Source organism: Emydura macquarii, unplaced genomic scaffold, assembly GCF_026122565.2.
Source record: "Emydura macquarii macquarii isolate MOO-44397 ecotype Brisbane River unplaced genomic scaffold, CSIRO-AGI_Emac_v2 contig_3220, whole genome shotgun sequence".
NCBI classification, from domain to species: Eukaryota; Metazoa; Chordata; order Testudines; family Chelidae; genus Emydura; species Emydura macquarii.
The window spans coordinates 9,718,981-9,736,369 of NW_027133357.1; the positions used below are offsets into that span (position 1 = coordinate 9,718,981).

General features: G+C 52.5%; 1 long non-coding RNA gene across 1 annotated transcript; it reads right to left on the reverse strand.

Moving 5' to 3' along the window:
* Nucleotides 1–421: 421 nt before the first annotated feature.
* LOC137142272 (uncharacterized) lies at nucleotides 422–1,898 on the reverse strand. Its single transcript, XR_010916875.1, has 2 exons — nucleotides 1,810–1,898; nucleotides 422–585 (listed from the first exon to the last, which is right to left on the reverse strand). It is a non-coding gene; the product is annotated as an uncharacterized lncRNA (long non-coding RNA).
* Nucleotides 1,899–17,389: the final 15,491 nt, after the last annotated feature.

Below are 17,389 nucleotides of genomic sequence, written 5' to 3' on the forward strand. Positions count from 1 at the left end.
TGTCCTACCCCCTGGACTGAGCTGCCCCTCAAGCTGCTCTGTTTACATGTGCAAAGCCAGTTTGAGAGCATGGTCTACAACAGTGGCAAGGAGGGACCCTCCCTTTTGCAGAGACGGCCCGTAAAACTCCTGGGTCTGCTCTCAGTGAGGTTGCAGAACCGTTTATTGCTGCCACGGTTGTGTGTGCTCCCCCAGGCGTGAGGAGAGGAAGAGGGGCTCTGACTCCTTCACTAAGCTTCCTCCCCTTCTCAGTAAACCATTCCCTCTGTTTCCCTGGTGCCTCCAGACCCCCATGTGGGGGTAATGCCATCCTCTGGCAGCTAGAATGCTGACAACATGAGGCATTTCCCTGTACAATCAGCTACTGTCCTGCTGCCCAATGGATGGGAATCTGTGGGACCTTTATGCCTGTCCATCTTCCTAAAAGCATTGTCCATCCCTAATCTGACCACTGCAGGGTCAGCTTAGACTGAGGCTGCAGGGACAGTGTCACCACCTAGACCAGGTGGGTCACATCACCGGGGTCTCTGGCTGCTTCCACACAGACATCCTTTGCCCCCTGCATACATGATCTTCACAAGAGCCCTAAAGCAGGGAATAGGCAAAACAGAACTCCAAGGCAAAGTCCCAGGCTACGCTCCAAACCCACTTTTCCCCGAGGAGCAAGGCTCACCCGAGTCAAAGCATAGCCCTGCTGTTCCCGCACACCCTGCTTCGGCTCAGCCCCAGCAGAAACAGGATACGGGGACCGTGCCTCGCGTGCATTCAAATAGTTGCTGGTTTCATTTGGTTTCCAAAGACTGGGTGAAAACTCTTCCGCTGGCTGGCAGCAGTGCCTCAAACTTATCACCTGCCCCACTTAGAGGCTGAATGAAATCTGGGATGGAATGTTTGGGTAGGCAGAGGAGGAAGTTTAGAAGGAGAAATAGAATGGAGCTTAGACTTCAGAGGTGTAGGGCCTGATTCGCCCTGGCCCTGCATCTGATTTCATCATTTACACCCAGGCCAAGTGAATGGGGCGTGCTACTCAACCAGAATAAGAACATTTTAGAGCCACTTTGCACTAGTGCAAATTATGACACGACGCAGGGCCGTGACAGGCCCATGAATTGGATGGCTGGGGCTAAAGGGGCTGATTCTCCTCTCACACCACAGTTGTCCACGCACGACTCTTGATTTACACCAGTATAAAACCAGAATCAGGCTCCGTGCTGTCTCTTACGTAGTTATGGGCAATTGCTGACTACTGGCTCTTCCCGTCTAAGCTTCAGAGACACCCCACAGCAGGCAAAGACATAGGCTAGATGGAGTGGGAGGGTGGCTAACCTGGTCTTAGTGATTGTAGAGCTTCCCAAGTTTCAGTTGTCTGTCAGCTTCCCCCTGTCTAGCTCTCAGCATGGTTTTAAAATGCCAAGCCACAGCTGCTTTGAGCAAACATAACTGCTCAGGTCTACACATGAGTCAAGAATGGGGGAGGCCAAAACAAAACAAAATCCCTATTAAGAAAGTCTCCAAATCAACCCCAGTCATCAAGACTATACTTAAAAATTAGATCAACCTACCTACATCCCCCAGCACCAGTTAGGTCAACCCAACCCCAGCATAGATACAAGAAGGTCAGTGTAGGGAGCATCTACACTACAGCAGCAGATACAGCACCATAGCGCTACCCCTGTAGCTGCTGAAGCACTGACATGCCCTGAGTGTTACAGGAGGCAGGCTGGCTTTCTCCCTTGCCATGAGGCATCAGATCAAGAGAGGAACCACTTAATAATCATAAGACCCTTACTTCAGAGCAACCAAACTTACATTCAGAAACAGCAAAGTCTCTGTGGCCCAAGCCAGGCTACTGCCCTGAGCTCCTGGGGCAGCCACCCTAACTACCAAGCCCCTCTCTCTTAGCAGCAAAGTGAGTCTCCTTTTCCTGTTTATATAGCCAAGCTACAAGGGTGGGGCAGGGTGCTCCTTGATTGTGCCCAGACTGCAGCCTGGCCCTTAAAGGGGTAGTACTCGCTACCACGGTCAGTTCTAATATAATATATTATTATTTGTATTATGGTAGCAACCAAGTGAGATCAGGACCCCATTGTGCTAGGTGCTGTACATATCCATAGTGAGGGACAGTTTTGAGCTAAATAGACAAAGAGTGGGAGGGGAAACAGTGGCACAGCGAGTGGAAAGTGACATTCCCATTGTCACACACCAGGTTAGTGTCAGAGTCCTAGCCCACTGGATTTTCATGGCATATTTGACTTGATTTTGTTCCACAAGAGCTGCAGTTATTTGTCAGGGTGGGGGTGGGGAAGATTTATTTTACAAACAATTGTGGAGAACTTTTGAAACGTTCAAAAGGATTTTAATAGACTTTATGGGGCAGTTTTATGTCCTTTTTCTTCAGTGACTGTGGCTCCAAACGTGCCCACACATAACTGTACTCGTGTGAGTAGTTCCCATCGACCTCAATGAAACAATTTACATGAATAAAATTAGGCACATGCATAAGTATTTGCAGGATCGGGGCCTGAGACACCACAAATATTCTGTCTCGGGTATACTTTGTCAGGCAGATTCAGCCCCCGAATTTAGATTTTGTTTCAAGTTTTACAGAAATGTTTCCTGGATTTTCTTTTTGATTTCCACCAGAACAGACTTTTTTGGTGAAGGACTTAAAGTTTCCTTCAGTTTTTGCAACCCAAACCCAGTGCCAGGAATTGAAACTGACAAAAAAAAAAAAACCCAACAGTTTAAACTGAGCATTCCCTTTCCATTGTGCAAGAGGAGGCCAGTGCAAAGAGGTGAACAAACCGTGTAAACGGCAAAAAGCCATAGAGGTTTAAAAACCGGTTTCAGCTGTAATTTTCTGGAGGGGAGGTGTCATTAGTGACGTGGATAGGGCATTCCCGCTTTGGTTGTTCTTTTAAATAATTTCTATTTTTCATCTGACAGTGTTCTTTGGAGAACAGAGGGTGAAATTCACCCCCGCCCGAGGCTGAGGCATCCTTCAGAGCCTCAAAATAGGGTTTAAATCATGGTATATAAGTGGTTTGTAGACATTATAAATGAGTGAATTTCACCCCAAGAGCCTAATCCTGCCCAACATTTGCTAGATAACATGGTTCTTATTGCTCTTGCCCTGATGGTCTCATCGAGCCATTGGAAGCTCATGATAATAATCACAGTGGTCCTGATCCAAAGCCCATTGAAGTCACTGGAAAGGCTCCTGTGGGTGCCAGCTAGTTATCCTTCGTAGCATCAGACCCTAAAACATTACACCAAAAAGTACCATGTCTAGATCTAGGGACTTCACCAGTGCAACGAACAAACTGCAGGGTTTACTAATACCTAGGTGGACAAAACCATACCGAGTCTGCTTAATCATCAGTGTGAGGGCAGCATAAATACCACAAGCCAGGAAGAGGCTCCAAGCCTACAAACATTCAGACACATCAGTAGTTTTATTTCCGTGAGTATTCCCACTGAGGGCTGTAATCTGCAGAGAAGTTAGCTGCCCCCATTGAATTTCCATGAGAATATTAATTATTATTTACTATTTGCATTGCAGTTGCACCTAGGGGCCTCATTCATAGGCAGGGCCCCAGTGTGCTAGGTGCGGTCCAAATACATAAGAAAAGATGGGCCCTGCCCCAAGAGCTGGGGGCCAGATTTTCAGGTGCCTAAAGATGCAGAGAGGCAGCTAGTGTGGTTTGCAAAAGTTCAGCATCTAAGCTACAGAGGCTGTTTTTGGACATTTGAAAATCTGGCCCTTCGTCTAAATAGCAGACAAGAACTTAGCTCTTTTAGGTCCTTTTGAAAATTCCAGCTGACGTCAATGGGTGCTACTCAGAGGATCTGTAGGCCTTCCTGCTCAGTCCTGAAAGAGGCATGCGTACCTGCTGCACTATAACCCTTCCTGATGCAAAAATCTGGCTGTCGTGACTGACTCTTGTACCTCTCTCTGCCATATGCTGTCTCTTTCCCATCAGCAGTTCCATGCATGGGAGGCTCCGATCTCATCTTGCTACTATTTATTTTTGTTTTTGTTCGTTAACTTTTTCCAATAAACGTGTAAAAACCAAACAACCAAACAACAGGATTTTGTGAACCTGGAAAGTACTTTTAAAAAAAAAAAAATCGTGGGACGAGCCCATTTTCCAGAAATAAAGCAAAACACGGACAAAAAAGGAAGGAAGGAAAAGAGTAAGAAAATGTTTGAAAAGATGGCTGGAACTATTTGTCATTCTCTATGAATCTGGTGCGTCTGGTTTACCAAAGCCACTTCCCATGCCCTTGGGGACTGGCCTTTTACACCTTCTAAGGGTGAACTTGAATGAAGGTGTTACGTTTCTTCAGGGATTTTTCCTTCCCCTGTTACCAGATTTTTAATTTGAAAACCCGCTGAAAGGCCCAGTGGAGACCATCCTGGTTAATTGCATTTAAGAGTTTTCTTTGTTGCACTGAGAATAAATTACACAGGTTGTTGGCTGGATCGCGGGGGGACGTGTTCATAATCAGCCAGCTCCTCTGCCCACATTCCCCTCTGTGCACCTGTAGGAGCATGGGCTCTAGGGTGCCGACTCTGTTTTGGTGCTCAGCCGCTATGGGGTCCTGTGGTATTTATGAAGCACTGGAATGCACTCAGGTAGTCAAAGCCCAGGTTGGATTTCACACTGCCTGCACTGACCTAAAAAGATACCAAATCAATTCTGAAATAGCAGCTGAGCAAACAAGACCAGGGCGAGGGGAGTGATTTGGAGCCTGAAGTTTCAAACCAAGCTAATGGCTTAGCTGGCTTTGCGGGTGGACTGGCCCCTGTTGGTTGCTGCCCTCTCCCCCTTCCAGGCCTCTGGCCCGAGCAGGAGACTAGACAGTGAGTCCATGTCCATTACCGGAAGGCGTGATTGGGTGGTGAGCTCCCCCCGGAGCCTGATCCCCTGGCTGAAGAGGTAAATCAGGTGGTGAGTTGTTCCCCATTCCGGTTGCATTGCTGGAGGAGGAAATCAGACTGGCTCTTGAGTTACAAATCTTGGGGGGGAGGAAGGGGGGGAAGGGGAAGGCCATGCAGTCACTTGCTCTGCATGGGGCAGGTGCTGAGCATCCATGAGCGTTCTGGTGGGGGTGGTGGATGGGCAGGATCTCTCCCTACCGAGCTGCTTGTATGTGAAATCTATTTGGCTGGTGGGGAAGACACTGGAGAGTTGGCAGATGGGCTCCTAATGTGAGTCCTTCCCTCCCCACTGGAGAGCTTTTACTCCCAGCTAGCCAAAGGGATGATGACGGGAGAGGGCAGAGGACATGGTTCCATCTTGGGGGTGGGAGGAGGGCTCCCTTGCCCTCCTTATACACCTTGGCTGGTGTAAATCAGCACCGCTGCATTGGTTTCAGTGGCGCTCCGCTGACTCCAAGGGCTTTAATGGGGCTGCACTGCTTTACAGCAGCTGAAGATCTGGCTGTCTGTGGGGAGTCGCTCTCGCGACGGGCCTGGGGAGGGGAAACGCCACTTTTTCTGTGTTCGACTGAGCCCCTGCGTTCGGAGAGACAAAAAGGATAAACCCTAAGAAAGGGACTGGAAAGGCGTCTTCCTCCCTGCTAGGGTAGCCCTTCCGTTGTAGGGCCCACAGGGGCAGCCGCCACCTCTGCACGTGTGAGCCAAGAACGTGGCCCTCCTTGTGTGTGTCTACGGAGCAACATCTACTAGAGTCCGTTCATTCCCGCAAGGGTGCCGGATGACTTCCTACCCTGTGCGGGTCTTCCATAGCTCACGCTTGCCGCCTGATTCGCGGTAAGGGACTGTATTCTGGCTAATGAGCACGTGGACAGATCCTGGGGGCAGAGGGGGACTTACAGACTGTGTATAGCAAGGGCACCGCATCTGCCCCCAAGAGCTGACACTGAAAAACAGGGCAACGGGGACTGGTTGGAGGAGGGATGAGCAGTGTGGAGGGGGTCAAAGAAGGCAAGAGAGGGCCGTTGGAGGAGGGAAAGTGGGAGGCAGTTCCCTACGGGGGTGGTAAGCAAGAATAGAGGTGTGAAGCCGAGAGGGGCCGCTCCCTTATACAACATCCTTGGGAGGCAGGGTGGGGTGGGTGCATCTTACAGGGTTTGCGTTCCCACTGCGTGTGCTTTCTGTGCGGCCGAGCCACGATCCGGAGGTTTTTAGTCTATCCTCAGGCTGTGGCTGGATCTCGGCTTGGAATTCCTCCCCCACCTCATTCCCTCCCCTTTTTGGTTTTCCCCGTCCCCTTTGGTCGCCATTGCCGCTGATAGGTCTCCAGGCGCTATTTGGAAGCAGACACCTGTCCTCGGGCCTTGCCCGGTCGGCCTACAAGAACCGTTGACAAGGAGAGAGTGGGGAGGGGCCTTTGTGTCTGTAGCACTGTCAGCTTTTATGCCATTCAATAGCTGTTGAAAAAAAATGAAATAAATAAACTTTCGGAGGTTGAAATCTCTAAAAAGAGCTCCCTTTGCCCCTTGGTTTTGATTTTCTGTTGAAAAATTGGACCCAAGCTCTTGTGCGGTTGGACGTCCCCCCCGTGCAGAGAGTCTAGGCACCAGTTCAGCCCCACTCTCAACCTCTTTGCAGCACTTATGCTTATTATCTTATGGATGTATTTGTACTGAGGTAGCACCTAGGCGTGCCAGGCATAGACCGAGACCCCATTATGCTAGGTGCTGTACAAACCCAGAACAAAAGGACAGTCCCTGCCCCAAAGACCTTCCAATCTAAGAATCAGGCCTGAGACAACAGATGGAAAGCCAGACAGATGGGGGTGTGCAGGGAAACAGACAACACTGAACAGTGTATATGGGGATTCAAGTGGTGCACAGGCATCAGGCTGGCTGCCTGCACTGGCTTGCTTTTCACCCAGAAGGAAGGCTGAGAACACGGAGGCAGATGTAAGGCGAGTTGGCCTGCCACGCGAAATGCTGGGTCCGTAACTGAATTCTGTACTAGCATGGGCGCCTGGCCTCGCTAAGCAGGCGTACGCTGCTGAGGCCTGCAGTAGCAGAGTGCCTGAGGCCTTGTTTACACAGAGCTACCTCTTCCAATTGCCTTTCACACTTTCACCCCATGTCAGCTAGCCTTACACCAAGCATGGTAACAAAACACCAGTGCTGTCCAGGTCTGGCAAATCCGGGGTCCCTCATAGGGTGAAGTTTGGTTTCGCCTCTCCCAGGAGCTGCAAAAAAGCGCAGCTGGCCGCACTCGTCCCTTGGCGGTGGCACTGAGTGAAAGCCCCAGTGTGTTGTTCGGGGGCGCAGTGCTGTGGGGACGGTGAAATGTAAAACCAAGTGTCAGACCGCCAATGGCAATGAAGATCCCGGGGCATGAATGATGAAGGGGGTGTTAACCTCGGGCACTTGCCCAGATTCCAAGCGGGTTAATTTCATTCTGTCTCCCTAGTCCCACCCTTGGCTTTTGCCATCACAGTGCCCCCTCCCCTGGCTGTCACGCTCCTTGGAGTGAGCAACAGGGCCGTGGAGAATCCCCCTCCTCTTGTCCCTGGAAGGGAACCCTGTGAATCGTGCTGGGTGGCAGTGTGTGAGAAGCATGCCCTGCCTCTGGCCAGGCGGTGGCTGCTAGGTGGATATGCACCAGCCTCAAGGGCTGTCCGTCTGGCCCCATGCAGCAGCACCGATTTCAAGGTGGCAGCGCGAAGGGTAAGGGGGCAAAGTGAAGGCGCAGCAGGGGTGGGATTTCTAAGGCCAGCTCCCTGGAAAGCCGGCCTGGTGACCCGGTGCCCGCAGACACCAGAACGCAAGGGCTGGAGTTCCTTTCCCAGGGGGCTGGCAGGCAAGGCAGGAAAATAAGGAAGCAAGAGCGGCTCTGCGCTCCCCACTAGAGGACGCCAAGCTCCCACCGTTGAATCGCCTGTTCACAAAGCGGAGCAGCAGTGTCCATAGAGGAGCGTCATTATGGGCCATTGAGTCAAACCGGGCAGGGACGCTGTGACAGCTCATCCCCTTAGAAAGGCCCTCTGAGGATGGAGGGGGTGGGACGGTTGTATGCTGGCTATGCCACCGCGCGGGTGTTTGGCTTGGTGGCTAAGGGAAATGTGCCCCTTGTGACTAGCAGTGAATACCCCCCCCCCCCCGTGTGGTTGCCCCCGTGCATGTTCTGCGGGCGCAATGTATCAAGAGCTGCAGCGCCCTGGCATGAATGTTAACCCTCTGGAGACTGTGCGCCTGCCTTCCCTTCCTTGGGTTGCCCACAGTGTATTGCAAATAGGAGACAGATCTCAGATGTCCCCCATCGACTGGAGCCTCGGGGGTGATTCCCTTCTCTGCCCCATCCTTTCTAGGGGGTCTCCTTTCTGGGCACTGCAGAGAAACCAGGGCCTCGGGTGCTGGGCCAGGCAGCCGCTGCAGCTCCGGTTCAAGTGCCACATGGGTGCTGGGAGCTAAGTCCAAGCCTCTGGGATGATGGAGATGCAGCCAGGCCAAATCGGAGCAGCACTGCGATCCCACGCACTAGACTAGGGCGATCTATGGGATATAAGGTGTCCCGTACTGATTTAGCAGGAGCCGGGCAATTTTTTATTAAATAAGGGACTTCTAATGTAGTAGGGGACTGTTGGCAACCCTGCAGCGTTTCCCACTGTGCCGTCCCTGGGCTGGCGGTCTGGGAAATACCCAGTGGGAAGAACGAGCATGCTGACAGATTGAGCCCCAGCAGCGCTAAAGTCCTTGGAGTGAGGAATCTCTCTCGGTTGGCCTCGGGGGGAAGAATCTGGGGTGGAAGAAGTGTTTGCTCTTCCGAAGTGTGATTAGAAGCCAGGGATAAGCACCATGCCTGGCAGGAATGGTGCATCAAAGATGGGCAGAACTGGACCTAGGGGCTTGTGTTTGCACATGGGACCCCCTTTGGTGACCAGAGCCCTGGGGCAGGGGCAGTGAGGATGGCAGGGATGAGGGTGGTGGGAGAAGCTGAGTGAGGGGACTGCCCAGTGCCCCAGGACTCAGCTGTGAGGCGAGGCAGAGGCAAACCAACACAACGGAGATAACCTTGATTTTTAAACTGTGTGCAAGAAAAACCAGAAATTTGTCAGGAACTGTTATAGAACAGAAATAATAGCCGGATAATGTGACATAAATAATACACAGTAACACCCAACACTTGTTTAGGAAGATAATCAACTGTGAATTACCGTCACCATAAAAGAGGTTTTCCAGCAGCCAGCGGTGTCACCCCAAGAGGGCATCAGCTCCTCCGCCCCTGCGTGGCTGCACTCAGCTTCACCCCAGCTGTCCCGCCCTCACCTCTCTCCACCTTGCGATGCTCCTTGGCTTTGACGCCTGCACCTCTTTCCAGGTCAACCCGCGAACGACAGCGCCTCCCCTGGAGAGTCACGCCCACGCCCCCCGGCGCCCAACCGGTATCCCGCTGTCAGTGTCCCGCCGGGCAGCCTGCCCGCTCACAGCTCTGTTTGTCTCGTGGTGAGCTCCGTGCGCTCGGCCCTTCACGGTCCAGCTTCCTCAGCAACGCCTCTTTCCACCCCCTTCTTCTCTAACCGCCTTCCTGCAGCCCCTTTGGGTCATAGCCGAGCCTCCTCCCCAGCTCTGACTGCCCTCCCACTGGCTGCCTCTGCACGTTCTGGGGCGTGTGCAGGAAAGGCCAGGAGATGAATTCCACCACAGACACAACTGTGCCCACTTCAGTAGGGACCCTGCCCCTTTGGCCCCGGAAGCACATCAAGCCACCGCCGGCTTGAGGAGAGACCACGGGCCCCATCGCACCAACCCGCATGGCATACATGGCACCACGCAAGTGCTCCAGCGCATTGTGGGCAGGCCAGCCTTCTTCTGAAACCTCAAGTAGTGGCCACTGCTCCCGGCGGGACCCCAGACCATGTGGCATAGTGAATCCGCAGCTCCTAGGGCTGCCCAAGGGTCGCTGGTGAAGCCCTCTGAGCTATGCATGCGCTATATCCTGATCTTCCCCTGCACGGGTGGCTTAACCTGGTGACCCCCATGGGATGCTCTGTTATTCCTGGAGAGCTGGGGGCGGAGGAGCAGACCGTTCTGCTGTTGAAGTCTTCACCACAGATATGTCATTGCGCCTCCTAAGCCTGGCTTTGTTGCTGTTTTTCTTCCAAAACACGGCTAAGGAGCAGGCAGGCGGCTGCTGCCGCCTCCCCCAGGGTGCTGCAGAGGGAATGTGTAGGAGTGGGCGGAAATGTGATTGTGGCCGAGGCGCTTGCCATGCAGTGTTGACAATAAACTGCGTTGGAAGAGAGCTCTCATATTTAGCACAGAAGGCTGGGTGCCAGAAACTCCTGGATCCTGTGCTTAGCGCTTGGAGTACGGCCTCCTGGTTAGAGCAGATGACTCCTGTTTCTGCCTTAGAACTCTGCCACTGACTTGGGCTGTTACCGTGGGCAACCCTGTTCCTCAGTTTCCCCAGCTCTAAAATTGGGGATAAGGATAGCGACTTTCTTTGTAAAGTGCTATCAGATCCTTGGACGGAAGGTGCTATGTAATTCTTGCAGCCAGCCTGGCTGCCTCTTCTTAAAGAAGCTCACGATGTTAGTAGCCCTTGAGAACAATCTCAGACCCAGCTGCCCACATGAATTGGTTCAGAGAACGATTAAAGGTGCTCTGCTCCTCTGGGGAGAAATTACAGACAAGTGAGAGGAGCAATAGTAACAGCTTGGCTTTACAGGAACGCCTAAAAGCTTCATCCTGGATGGATCTAAAAACACTTTAGGCTTATGTAGATTAAATGCAGCCGTCACGCCAGCTACTTCTGAGGTAGAGCATAGACGCTATTTAACAACTCACAGCAACACAGCATGACAGGTTAGGGCAAGAAATGCAGGTTATGCAGGAAAAAGAATAGATTAAATTAAGGGACCATCTGAATGGTGGGATCTATCAGGAAAGTTGGGAGCCCCATTGCTTGGGACATTAAAAAGAGAGCTGGATAAAGCACTGGGGAATAGACTGGACAGTAGAGACCGATCCTGCACTGGAGGAGAGAATAGATGGAACCCAATATCTGTGACATCTCTAGTTCTGTGAAATCATGCAAAGCTGTTAAACCCTGGTGATTCATGCTCACATGCCAAAAGCAGCACTGATCACTAGGCTTCCTGTTGGGGGGAGGCTGGGCTGTTTGTCTTCCCCTGTCCGATTCCCCTGTGAATCAGGACCAGGGGAATATGTATCTTACACCATCAATGTCCTTCCATTGGCTGTCGGGGCAACACTAGTAACTCATGCTTCGCTTCTTTTGTGTCTGGAATCTTGGGCGTACGGAGAAGCAGCAGAGGAGATGCTTAGAGTTAACGGCAGTAGCAGGAGGAAGATTGAGAAGCGTGCGATGCAGGCCCTGAGTACGAGAAATCCCACACACAGAGGAGCTTGTATAGGTGAAGCAACTCAGCAATGCCCATTGCGCAAGCCCGCGCGGTGTGAGGGCTGCATGTTAATCGAACAACAGCTGGGCGAATGATTAGCCTCAATAAATCAGGGTTTCTCTAGTTTTTTTGATCTGTGCCTGGTTCCACTTGGGGAGGCTCCTCTCACACACCAGCTGCCCTTCCCACCCCACTACGCCCCCCACTGCTTGCTTCTCAAAATATGCCATTGCATGAAGCAGTAGGGAGGGCATACCATCAGGTGAACCACTGCAGTAAATGGTCTATGGCCACTGTTTTCAAGGCCGGCCACTGATTTTGGGTGCTTTGGTATTTGGGCCCCCCAGGCTCTGATTTTTCAGAGGAGCAGAGCACCTATAATCATTCTCAGGCTCTTCTCTGAACCGGCGTCAATTTATTAACATCCTTGTTGAGGACGCCAGCATCAGAGTCCAGGGGCAGCCACACCAGAGTGATTTATAAACCAGCTTCCTGGCTTGAGACCCAGCCAGTTCCCCCCAGCTCCTCCTCCAAGGTGCAGCTTTGTAAAACCACAGCCCTGCTCTGCTTACTGTTTGGTCTTCTCTGCTAGCCCAGTGACAGAGAGCCTGCTGTGTATGGGGTACATGGCGGCGGGGGCTGCATCTTGCTCTGCCTTGGGGGCAGGTTGGCAACAGCAGAAGAGGTGGCAAGCAGAGGAAGATAATCAAGGGCAGAGCCTCTGGTTGATACGCTATGTTTTCGCGTGGCAGCTGTTCAGTGCTAAAAAGCAGGAGAGGCAGTGGGGCAGGGATGAGCGTCTCTCCTGCACAGTGGCTCAGAGTTGTGGGAGAGAGCTCTTTATCCAGCGTGCTGAGAGGCCAGTGCTTTTTGATCTGTGGTTGTACAGCACCTGGCACGATGGGATCCTGGTCCCTGATTAGCCTCCTACATGCTACGGTGATACAAATCATAATCATAATGCTGAGAGGCCAGTGGTCGTCTGGCAGCACCTGGCCCAGCTTGCATTCCCGGTCCCCGGGCACCACCTGTTTCCACATCTTGTCTCACTCTTGGGTGTCGTCCAGCCCTTCAAGTTTGGCCTGAGGATTAGCTCAGTCTCTGTGCTCTCCGGCATTCTTGGCATCCCAACCGACTCACACCGGAGGGTTCCTCACCATTCCCTGTGGCTCCCAGGGCCTCAGCGCTCCCTCCGGTCTCCTGGCAGCATTTGCCAGCCTTGCAGCCAGGACGGAGTGATTGGGGCTGGTGAACGTTTCAGGGCAAAGCAAAAGGCTTCCAGAACGCACTCAGCCATGCAAGATTACACCACAGGTGGGAATTGGTTCCTTACCGCCACTGGGGGAGCTATTTATGCTCTGAAGCCTACAGCTCAGGAGTCTTTGTCATTGCTCTGGGGCAAGTGAATCTGCAGCTGCTGCTCTGGGTCTTTTTAAAAGTACTTGTGCTCAGATAGCCCCAGCCCAGCGAAGCACGTGCTTAACTTTCACCTCCGAAGTTCGGTAGTGTTACAAAGCAGAGAGCTGGCGCTCAGGGGACATGTGTTCTAGTCTGAGCTCTGCCCCTGGCCTGCAAAGTGAGTCACTTCCCCTCTCTGTATCTCAGTTTCCCCATCTATAAAATGGGGATAACGCTACCGACCTCCTTTGTAAAGGGCTTTGAGACCTACAAATGAAAAGCAACAGGTAGGTCTGATGAACATCAGCCCTTTGAGAAGTCCCACTGGCTCACAGTAACCCTGCAGTTAAGTGCTTTGCTGGATCAGGGCCTTCGTGCTCATGTGAAAGGCGCAGGGTGACGGCTCCTGGGGCTGAAGGCCTCTGCTCACCCAGCAGAGGCAACGGCAAGGGACAGCTAGCCCCATCACTGTGCCTCCAACCTGCCCCAGAGAGAGAAGAGGGAGAGCTTAGCCTCCAGTCCCATTTAGGACGGCCTCTCTGCTGACAAAGCGAACACCTGTCCCCCAGACCGCTTTCATCCGAGAGCCCCGAGCAGCCGACCGATGGTGACAGATGCCATTCTGAACATGCAGTCGGGGCAGAGGGGCGCTGGGCCCCACCTGAAAAGCCCTTGCGGAGAGCTGATGTCCCCATTGTTTTATTTAGCTTGTCCCATAAAAATTCCTCTGCTTCAGCCTGTGCCTCTCCAGGCTTCCTAATGACTCGCATTCCCAGCGGCCGCATTCACTCAGCAGGTCCAGGCGGGCTCATAACAGGCCCCTTTGTCCCTGCGGCAGGGGGGAGAGGGGAGGCTTTGACGTCAGCCTGGGTAGAATTCCTGAATGCCATTCAAACCTCCCTGGCCTGCGCCACTAATTGCACCTTATGTAACAGCGGCAGCTGGGTGCCCGCTCCTCTATTGAAAGCGGGATAAGTCAGAGTGACAGGGCTCTGGGTCCCTGCAAGGACCGGAGCCCCTGCGGAGGCAAACAAGAGCTTGTGCAGAGCCACAGTGCCGGGGGCACAGGTGCCCCAACAGGACGGAGCTTTGGGGGCTCCTCACTGGCATCGGCCCATCGGCTCCTGGGGCCGGTCCATGGCGGCTGGAAAAGTGACTAAAGGATGTCTCCAGGCAAGAGCCATTGTGGTGGCAGCAGCCGCCGGCGCTGGGCAGTCAGTGAAGCATGCAAATCTCCGGCACGCAGGCCCCAAACAGGAGGGCCCCGGCGGAGGCGGCTGCTCCCTCCACCCCTGCGCACCCTGTCCGTGGGGAGATTTTTGCACGGTTGCTAACAGGAGGCTTCCATGAAGGGCTGCCCCTGCCAAGCCGTTCCCAGGGGGCTGTCCCAGGCCTTTTCTTCCACTGTTTAGTGGGAACAGGAGCATTCAAGGCACTCTCAATAGGATAAGCCAGACAGACGCCTTCCACAGTCTCAGCACAAAGGAGTGAGTTCTGGGCTGAGATGGGAACTGGTGCTAGGGCGAGGGAAGGACAGAGCGTGGGGGACAAAGGCAGAGAAGAGGCAGTGACAGAGAAGTGGGAGGGAAAGGAGGGTGAGACAGAGGCTGGGCAAAGGGGGGAATAAAAAAGAGAGAGCTGGCATGATGGCTCCTGGTGGAATAGACACCAAGTGCAATTTGCCGTCTGGTTGGGAAACTCCTCCCTCCATGCAGACCCTCTGGATTTCAATTCTTTGCCTCTTGAAACACATTTCCTGCCGCCGTTCTGCAAACCCTCACACAGCGGTGTGCTGCCGCCACGCAGCCCAGCAACTCTGCTAGCCAGCGGCGTCATCCGCTCTGCCTCGGCGCACAGCACAGCATTTACTACCCGTCCCCCGGGTGACACGCAACCGCCAGAGAGCGCCGGGCACCCTTGTGTGCCGTTTAATAAGCCCGTTCGCGCCGGCTCCTTGCGCCTGGTGAGCAGGTGAAAAACAAGTGACTGTCAACGTCATACATCTGGGCGGGGGTGGGGGGGGCTTATTTATTACTGGTAGTAGTCATTTGTTTTATGGTAGCACCTGGCAACCCCAATCAGAGCCCCGTTATGCTAGGTGCTGTACACACCTATAACAAAGAGACCGTCCCAGCCCCAGAGGGTCTGTCTGCCCAGCAATGAAAGACCCGTGGTCAGATAGTGACAGGGTGAACACAGTACCCCCAACTCCACCAGTAGAGGCAGATGAACAGGAGCCAGGAGTAGTGGTTCCCAGTGATGTGCTGAAAAACTATCACCCCTGTCAGGGCTTCCAGAGCCGCCCAGATGTCTTGGTGCCCTCATGAACCGCCCTGGAGGCCAAAGAAGCAATGGCACAGCCCATGGGGCTCACCTCGCTACTCTTAGCAGCCTGCCCACCAAGCTGACTGGGGCCCTGGAATCCACACGTTCCGGCCCCAGATTATGAGGACGCTGGACATCGCCCGCCACAAAGAGCCACAGTCCCTCCCAGAAGCCCTTGGTCGAGGAGGAGCAGCCGGTACAGCCAAGACTGCCAGATCCGCTGGCTGTGCTTTCTTCTGCCTACCCGGATGAAGCCGTGACACTGGCCTGGCCCTCCCCACTGGCTGATTACAGGCAGTACTAAGACCTTCTGAAAAGGATTGCTGACTTTCTTCAGCTCCTGCTAGAGGAGGGTCAGGGACCTACCCACAAACTCCTGGATACGCTTCCTTCCAAAGCAGCGCTCCCCCTTCATGAGAATATTTTGGGTCCCACTAAAGTGATTCGGTGCATGCCTGCCACCTATGCCCCGATCCCAAAGAGGGCTGAGAAGAAATGTTTTGCTCCTTCCAAGAGGGCAGACTATTTGTTTTCCCTCCCTAATCCCAACTGTTTAGTGGTCCAGGTGGTCATGGAGCGAAATAGGTTGCACCAGCTTTGGTCCACCCCTTTGGACAAAGGCACCAAGAGACAGGCTCTCATTGGCAGAAAGATAATTTTGTCAGCTAGCCAATTATCCCCCATAGCAAATGACCGGGCATTCATGCCCCACTATGACTTGATTCATTACAACAAATTGTCAGAATTTGTTAATAAACTGCCACAGGGGCTTAGGTCTCAAATGGATTATCTCGGTCTAAGCACATCTGACACTGCCCCAGGGTTAGTGGGGTGGCTCAGCCCGTTTAACTGTGCCTTAGCCAAACAACTTCAGATGGGCCTGGCCAGGGCAACAGAGATTGTGTGATGCGTGAATTAGCTACTACACTGGCTTCCACATGATTGCCTTTCCCCATAACCCTTATTTACACTATAAAAACAACCATGTGGGGGGGGGGGGCCTCGTTTCAGCACAGCCTGGTTCTTGTCAGTACCGACAGGCCTGAGCTATGTTCGAAGCATGCCCCTGATCAATCATGCAACAGCCTTGCAAAGTCCAAGAGATCTGGGAGGCCACAATAGTCCTGTTTTGCCTTGGGAATAGCAGGCATTGCATACAGTGGTTACAAGATCAAACATGCCTTTAATTATATGATAGACAGCAGCTTAAATTAGTTTCACCTCTGTGGATTACCATGTTAGCTCCTGAGACCTGAACGTGGCTTGAATACAAAGCTCTTCTTTCTCCTAAAATTCGCAGGCAACAGGTACCTGTTTAGTCACCAGTGAAGTAAAATAATGAGTCAAATTCTGCCCAGTTACACCCGTTGAAATCTGGAGCAACCTTACTGGACTATAATGGAGTTAAACTCTGGATTTACACTGGTATAAGTGAGGACAGACTGTGATCGAAGTTTGTCACCTGCTCCACTTTGATTCTGTCCTGCACCTATACCACCTGGGACAGTGATCTCATCAGGTCATATACACAGGCTTTGTCTTGATCTGTACCTGGTCCTCCCAGAATAAAGGAGGGTTCTGCAGCAAGCGGGGGTGGTGACACCACAGGTAGTGTTCTTCCTTTTGACTCCGTACTTAACCAGCAACCCAGCATGGTGCTCGGGGGTGCTGCCTTTCAGAATGCCTATTTCATTAGCAATAAGGGGGAAGTAGGAAGTAGGCCAAGCTGTAGGAAAGAGATCTTTATTGACTACGCAGAGTGGCCAGTGTTATAGTGCCATCTTTCAGGAGGGATATAGAACCAAGATACTAACGTCTTGTGGCCAGCAAAGATCCCATGGCACTTTTTGCAGAGGCAGGGTCATTAACTTTGCTGATCTGAACCGGTTCAAGATGGGTCACTACATTCTGCCAACTTATGTTCTCTCTACTGTTGCATCTGGATCAGGCCTTCTTCGTTTCCTTTACTCAACTGTTCTGCAGTGTTGCTCCGCGCTGTTAAACAGCTGCCTCCTTCCACCCCAGAGCTGGCTGCAGCTATCCCTACGTGAGGTCTGAAAAGATGGGATGGAAAATGCCATACACATCCTAGGTGTTGTTTCCAACAAGGCATGTTCCCCTTTAGTCTTTAAGCAAGGAGTGCACAGGCAGAACTGATTTCCTCCCCAAAGGCTTGGTCGGTCATTGGTGCCTGCCCGCCCCCTGCCTGGGTTATAAGGGGAATATGTTTTGTTTGTGTAATTACCCTTCAGTGCAACGAGCTTGTAAAAAAATAATAATAATGAATTGGACTTGCATCTAAGAGGTAA